The sequence below is a fragment of the Microtus ochrogaster genome, unplaced genomic scaffold (assembly GCF_000317375.1).
Source record: "Microtus ochrogaster isolate Prairie Vole_2 unplaced genomic scaffold, MicOch1.0 UNK3, whole genome shotgun sequence".
Lineage (NCBI taxonomy): Eukaryota > Metazoa > Chordata > Mammalia > Rodentia > Cricetidae > Microtus > Microtus ochrogaster.
The window spans coordinates 15,824,498-15,832,312 of record NW_004949101.1 but is presented as its reverse complement, the minus strand read 5'-3'; the positions used below and the strand labels follow the sequence as shown (position 1 = coordinate 15,832,312).

The window sequence follows — 7,815 nt, the reverse complement described above, 5'->3', positions numbered from 1 at the left end:
TTTGCTCATGTTCTCCCTCCTTCTGCTCCTCATTGGGACCTTGAGAGCTCAGTCCAGTGCTCCAGTGTGGGTCTCTGTCTCTATCGCCATCCATTACCAGATGAAGATTCTATGATGATATGCAAGATATTCGTCAGTATTGCTATAGGATTGATTTTATGTGTATGGGTGTTTGCCTATGTTGTGCCTAAGTCCTGAGACACTCCCCCCAAGAAGACCACCATGGAGACACACATTCCCGAATGCAAAAGTCAGGTTTTATTTAATAAGTACAGACTAGCACGGGTCCTCTGCCTCCCAGTCTGGCACAGCAAATGGAGAAGGACCCCACCTATTGTTGTAAGGGGTGTCTAAAGACAAAAAACACAACTCAGTCACAAGATTACAGTCTCAAAATACAAAATTACTTATTCTGTATCATAATTGGCTGAAGATTAGATAAAGCTTAGCTGTTATTCTCTGATAGGCTGTCATTGCCTGGGGCGGGGGGGGGCGGGGGGAGATAGCAACAGTACCTGGTCCAGACATCTGCTCACCCTTTCCTAACCGCAGGGGCTGTTTGGAATTCTATCTGATTAATCCACCATTACTCAGCTGATAGGGGAAGTTGGGTGGTCAGCATCTTGTCAGCAGTTTTGTGTAGCTTGTTTTTTTTTTTTTTTCCATTAGCTAATATTTCCCCTAAAGGGGGCCTAGCGATCCCCGACTTTCCTCAGGGGTGGAGGTGAAGTTCAAATTCCCACAAGGTTCCAGCACGGAAATGGAATCTTTTCCAGCCTCACACCTGAAAGTATGTCTGTGTATCACATGCATGCCTGGTTCCCACAGAGGCCAAAAGAAAACATCAGATCCCCTAGAACTGGAGTTTCAGAGGTTTGTGGGCTACCGCATGGATGCTAGGAATCGAACCCAGGATATCTGCAAGAGGAAGCAGTCAGTGCTCTTAACCACTGATCCATCTCTCTAATTCCACCATGAACATTTGTCTTTATTCCGGTCTATATTTTCTAATGTCCTTATAGGACCTGCATAACTTTTGTTATACAGATGACTGAAGAAGGAGGTGAGCGGGGCAGCCATTCAAACACTGCCTGGAAAGCTGGGCTGTGCTCTTCGTCACCTATCATCTGGTGCTTCATGAGAAGCTGTGTGTTCTCTGCGCCAGGCTGAGGGGGTTTCTGTGCCATCAATGTCCTCTAACCCTAAAGTCACACCATCTGGACATCCTAACCAAAGAAGTAAACAACATATTGTATCATTTCTTTACCTCCACCCTCCAAAACTTCCGGACTTTGTGGAAATAACACCCAATTCTCCCCATCAGGAGTCATGGGAACCATCTGGCTTTGTCCACTTCTGACACTACAGCAGAGTACCACAGGCTTGATAATAAATACCAGACACTTATTTTCACAGTTATGGAGGGTAGAGGGTCCAAGGTCAAGATCCCAGCAGGGTTGGTGAGCAATAACACCAACTGTCTCCTTTCAAGTCGGTGCTTATTCCTGTATTCTCTCTGGGGAGGATGGCGAGAGCACTGGGTCCCGCACCGAGGCAGAACGTGGAACAAGTCAAGAGTGTTATCTATTTTTCTGATGTAGTTCTTGCCAGAAACACTTAAAGTAGGAAGCTCAGGTTGTAGGGAATTCCCAGGTCATCGTCACAGCATGGAAGGCGTGGCCATGCTCATGACATCCAGCATGTATGACGGATCAGGAGGCAGAGAACTCAGACCAGCACCAGAGGAAAAGTCTTCAGGATCTACCCATGCCACCTACATCCACCTACATCCACCAGTTAGGGGTCTATCCCAAAGGCTATATAACCCCTAGAACAGCACTGCGCCCTGGAAACAAGTGTCCACACTAAGAGCCTGCGCAGCATTTTACATCCAAACTGTAAAGCTATGTGTGCAACTTCTTTTACCAGGGGAAGGAGGGGATTTGTGAGGGAAAGGAGATAAGATCCCACCGGTGACATCTGAAGGAGACACATTCAAACTGTAACGCCATCTTATGTCATCTCTACATTAGGGTCAAATAGTGCTATCTTGTCATTTCTAAGAAGGCGGAAGGTTTCCAATACGTGGTTTGAGCCATAGGTGTAACAACCCATTTTCAGGCAAGTTGCTCCTTTCTTGAGATTCTATCCCAAAAGGCCTGGTACCTGGAATGTGTTTAGCACTGGTGCAGGCCTCTGCCTTAGGGCAGGCTGGAGGTCTCCCTTCACCAGGTACCCACTTTCCCTTCCAAACAGCAGAAAGATGTCCAGCTTCTGCTAGTCTTGCAGTGAACTCAAGCCACATGCCGATTTTAAAACATGTCCTTGTTCACAGCAGAGACTTCTCAAATGTTCCTTTGACAGGCTTACCCCACCATACCCAGTTCTACACAGCAATAACAACCAGGCAGGCTGCCTAGCAGCCAGTCCCCTTTCACTTCTAATCCCCCATCCGAAAAGCCTTTTAGGACGCTTCCTGATGGGTAGAGAGCAGTCAATCGGGAGTTTTTGATTCATTTGAAGAAAATGCTGAGTTTTGATGTCTTCTAACCAAGCCTTTCAGAGTCCCGGGGGAGGGGGGTGCTGGTCCCTTACCTAACCTAACCTGGCCACCCCTCCCAACCCTCCCCTCCTCTCCTGACAGCAAGTGGAAGGCCTTAGAAAAATTCAAAGATATGTTCTCCCTGATCCAGAACAGGCAAGCGGGTGTCTTCACAGTGAGCGCCCTCTGAGGCAAGAAGGCAAGGATCTAAGGGACGGTCAAAGTATTCACTAGACAGACTTAATGTCAAGCAGCCACCAGCGCTGCTATTTCTAACCCGCTAAAATCTAGTTTCACTGTAACTGAATGAACTCAGCCAAAGGCTATGTTTCCAGGCCTCTCCTTTCCCTCAGCCATTAAGAGCCTACCCACATGCACACGGATGCACACAGGGTGCAGGGATAGATGGACAGAACTACTTTATGACAACTGTGATTCTCCTGGCTCCCACACTCCCTTACCACCATGTCCTCCGGGATCCTGATGCGGGACACAATACTTAATTCCAGTCCAATTTTGTGTTTGTCAATGGTCTTCAGCATCTGTCCCTCATTACGGGGGCAGATTATTCTGTTTTCCCTGGGGTTTATGGCCCCTTCTGTCCCAGTATTAGCAGCAATTCATGTATGTGCCATGGGAGTGTGCAACATGTGAATGGGACCTTGTGCACGTGTACAGGAGGGTGCGTGTGAACCTGTGTGTGCAGATCAGATGTCTTCCCCAATGAATCTTCCGGAGTTCTTAGGGTCCAAACTCGGGTCCTCGTGCTTGGGAACTGAACCAGCTCCCCAGCAACTCCCTGCCTCTTTTTGACAAGGTCTCATTAAGTTGCCCAGCTTGAACTTGAGCGTCTCCTGCCTCGGCTTCCTGAATAGCTGGGATTACAGCTTTGTCTGTAATCATCTTGTAATCTTCTCGGCAAGCATCTTGAACAAAAATATTGTTTCCTCTAACCTGCTTCAGGACACGTGCAGAAGGAGTTGCTGAAGTTTTCTCTCCGGACAAAACAAACGAGGAAAGTGGGCAGATGAGCTGGGCACACTAGTGCAGCCTATAATCCCAGCACTCAGGAGGCTGGGGCAGGAGCGTTGCTTTGAGTTTCAGGTCAGCTTAAACTAATTAGTGGGCAGTCCAAGCTAACTTGGGATACAGAGACTGTCCCCAAAGACAAAGAAAAAAGGAGGGAGAGAGAAGAAAAAGGAAAAAGGAAAGAAGGGAGGAACAGAATAAACCAACAGGCAATGGCAAAGGCACTTTCTAAACCTCTAATTATTATCGATTTTGGGAAAATGCCTAAATATTGAGCTCAAAACTCTTCCTCTTTAGCAATCTCTTGCTGCCAAAGTTCCAGCGATTACTTTCTCGCTCCGTTAAGCAACCTTTCATTTTCTCACCTTCCCCATTATGTAACGGGAGCATCGGGTTCTGGACCAGTCTTCCATTAAAGATGATTTTTATAGTCCGTGAGCGACGTCAGGGAGTGATGACACCTGGGGGCGGTTTGAACAGAGACAAGCATTTAAGCCAGTCTGGAGTGCTGATGACTCATTCCCCGAGGGAGAAGCGGGCGCAGCCATTGGTGAGCACGCTCGCAAGCCCCACCCAGCCCAGCCCCTCTCCCGGCCCCGCCCTGCTAGCCCTCCTAATCCCGGCCCCGCCCCGCTCCCCAGCGGCGTCGGAGCTGTTGACCGAGTCGGCACATCGGCTTCACACTCGCTTCGGTGGCAGGTAAGCGGCTTCTGAAGCCTGGCTTCGGGAAGGAGTGCAAATGTCAGGCCTCAGTAAGCCCTCGGCCTTCCCAGAGCCAAGCCCAGCTTGCTCCAGCTCTCGGGACACTGAGGCCTCGGGATTTAGGCAAAGCCTGGCTGGGAGGTGACCGCGCACCCGCCGCTGCGCGTCTCCTGGGGGGGCGGGGGGGACCGAATCCCAGGAGAGGCCAGGAGCCAGCCCTTCCTCCCGTTCCCGGTTCACTGCCCAGCTTCGCTCCGAGGGGGATGGGATGGCATCTTTTGACTGTCATTTGCTGTTTTCTTCTCTCTTTGTATTTACAACGAACATAATTTTATCCAATAGTTCCACCGTGGTCTCGTCCGTCCTCAGCATCTCTCAGTCCCATACCCAACGCCGTGCCTCGGGATTTCACTGTCCTACCTTGGCGTTTTTATGGCTGTCTTATTTTCTTTGGATATTTTTACTTTGAATATCGTGGTTTAATGACAGTTACCCATGTGCTTAATTCCCCATTTCATTAGGAGAACTGGTAGGGTGGGATTAAAGACTTGTACAATCTAATTATATAACAAACAGGAGCCACGGTTTTGAATTAAAATGTCAGACATCTGGAAAATTTAACTATTCAACGAAGGAACTACTTTACCTACGCACACATACACACCCGAGAGCTTCGATGAGGGGAAGGAAGTAGAAAGCTAAGAGGTGATTTGTGTTTTTATTTGTATCTGAAACAAGCTTTCCATATTATTTATAACAGGGACTCAACGATGAGTCATTTTTCTGAGTAAGATGCAAATTAAATCAAGTTTGTTTGTTGTTTTTACATCTACTAAAAAGACAAAAACAATGCAACAGCAACCCTGACTCAGAGGTTGCCTAAAACCACCACGTTTGGGTTTGGGGACAGTGGCCCTACTCAAGGGCAAGAAAGATGGCGTTACAACCAACTTTATGACTTGACATTTTCTGGGGTTCCTTTTGTTCATCTTTTTTTTTTAAGATTTAAGTATGTATGTGTATGAGTGTTTCGCATCCACATATGCATGGGTGTGCCTGGTCCCGTGGTCTGAAGAGGGCGTTGAAGGCCCTGAAACTGGAGTTTTATGGATGGTCATGAGCCAGTACCACGTGGGCACTCAGAACCAAATCCAGGTCCTCTGGAAGAGCTACTCTTAATTGCTGAGCCAGCTCTCCAGCCCCTTTCATTCAAAAGGAGAAAATGCTACCTACGTCTGGTATTTCTTGCAAAGATTAACAGTCTGTGTAACACTTGATGCTGAATGTTATTCACACTTAGCTGAAGATATTGTAAATCAGTAGGGGCTTTTTTTGTTTGTTTGATTGATTCATTGGTTAGTTTGGAGTGTTTGCGTCCTTGTGAGTTCATAACAGTGCATAACAGGCTCTCAATATAGCTCTGGCTGACCTGGAATTGGCTATGTGGACCAGGCAGTCCTCAGATTTGTGGCAGCTCTCCCTGGTGCTTCAGGGTTCCAGGCATGAGCCACTGTGCCCTGCAGGGAACAATCTGGTGAGGTGATGTTAGTTGTGAGCTGTGACCCAGAAACCCTGCTTCTGGCAGTTTACCTGTAATAGAACAAAGGGCTTCTGGCAGTTTACCTGTAATAGAACAAAGGGCTCGGGGAGCCATATGCTAAGCAGTGACTGACTTAAAACTAGAACCCACTGAGAATCAGTCTAAATGTTGAACAGCTCAGCAGCTAAGAAAACCACGACAGGTTTGTGGAAGGAACCTTAGGGATCCTGAACACTCTTCCTTAGGGGTCCCGACTCCAGGTATCACTGGGGGAAACAGAGTCAAAGCATGGGTTAGGAGACCTAGCCTCTCCTTGGACCCATGCCCTATGCATGAGAAAAACCCAGAAAAGGAGCAGGAACGAAAGGACTCAGAAAGTACATGTGATGTTGACTTTATGTTTATAGATGACCTGTTTCCACTAGCTTGTTTGGAAGAATCAAAGCAGTTCCCCAGGCTTCTTTTCTTCAAATACTGGGGCTTGAACCTAGGGATAGTTTTTTAGTTTCTAAATTGACACAGAGCATGTCATAATCGCTTTGGGGAATTTATCTGAGCTGATCTCGTTTCCATTTTCAAATGCTGCTCCATTTTATGTGACTGTCTTTATTAGTGGTTTGGTAATTTGTATATTAGATTAGATTGTATTTCAGTTCTTAGGTTTATTTATCCATTCTAATTTTACTTTTTTGTGTGTTTGGAAGGACTCCTGGATATATTTCAAAACTGAACAATTTCAACTGACCTGAAGCACTCTGCCTTCCTAGTGGTACCAGTTTCGGAGTGCCACAGCAGATTGTAAGTGCCCTGCCAATCTTGGGCTTGCAGGAGGACTTGAAAATCACCAGCTGTCTGGGGACATGGGGGACAGAAAAGTCTAAGCACCGCACTTACTCCAGAAGCCACCTAATAATGTGATGTGGGGCTTATGCCTTGCTGTGCACTGATGTCTCGTAAAATCAGCTTGATTCCAGGGAGCACAGGCCACAGCTTTCTCTAGGATAGTACCAGGCAGAGAACTGCAAACATTTAAAAAATAATAGTAACAGATATACATTTCTATGCCAAATCTCAACCAAGTCAGAAGGTGAAGGGTTTTTTCATTTTGCTTTTGTTTTTGTTTGGGTTTTTTTCTTTTCTTTTCTTTTCTTGGTTTGGGTTTAGGAGTTTTTTTGTTTTTTGTTTGTTTGGGGTTGTTTTGTTTTGCTTGTTTTGAGGCAGGGTTTCACAGGCCTGGGCTGACCTGGAACTCCTATATGCAACCTTGCACTCCTATTGGGAGTCAGAGCCGATCACCAGCCACCACACCCAGCTGGTTTTTCTGAAGACTGGTTTTAACTTCCCAGTCCCTTGTCTCAAGGTCTCTGTGTGCTGCTGCATAATAAATGCTTTAAAAATACATCTTATCTGATGCAGTGTTATAAGATAACACACAAATGGGGATAGTGTGTGCACTAGCTCTTAGTCCCACATGTTAAGCCGTTCAATTTTAGTTGGAGGATATCCTGCTCTTTGTTACCTCAGTGTTGTGTGGTTGCCTCGAGGGAGCTGCACCCTCTTAACAGAAAGCAGAATAAGTGTTGTGTCCCTGGTGACGTAGCTTGGCAGGGGACGGAGGGCAGGCAGGCTCCATGGCAGGCTTTTCCAACCTCTCAGGTGCCATCATTAAATACTTCCAGACTGTCCTGGGAGGATTTCTGATGGCTTTTTCAAAAGTTCTTAAAGTAGTTCTGATGATAAACAAGCTTAGGGACCCCGTTTGTTCCAGAGATGGCCTTAAGATACCAATTAAAACCACTTAAATGTTTTCCGTCCTCTTAACATAGCTTGATCCAGTTCCTTAAGAGCTAGTGACCTCAAGTGATGAGAAATGAATTAATTCTACCAAGCTCAAGAGAGACAGGAATTTTCCCCCAGGGATGGAGTCGGGGAGGGGGAGCACCAGTGTGTATGGGTTGGGGGTCTGTGGGTCTGTGTGTGTATTTGTGTGTGTGTGTGTGTG

The 7,815-nt window shown here is 46.8% G+C and overlaps 1 protein-coding gene across 1 annotated transcript in view; it reads left to right on the top strand.

The window, feature by feature from the left end:
- The first annotated feature begins 4,180 nt into the window (after positions 1 to 4,180).
- The window catches only part of Prnp (prion protein), a 16,036-nt gene continuing 12,401 nt past the window's right edge, over positions 4,181 to 7,815 (top strand). The window contains exons 1-2 of the mRNA XM_005365568.2: positions 4,181 to 4,270; positions 6,518 to 6,611. The gene's annotated coding sequence lies outside the window, so the exon portion shown is untranslated. The remainder of the gene's footprint in view (positions 4,271 to 6,517; positions 6,612 to 7,815) is intronic.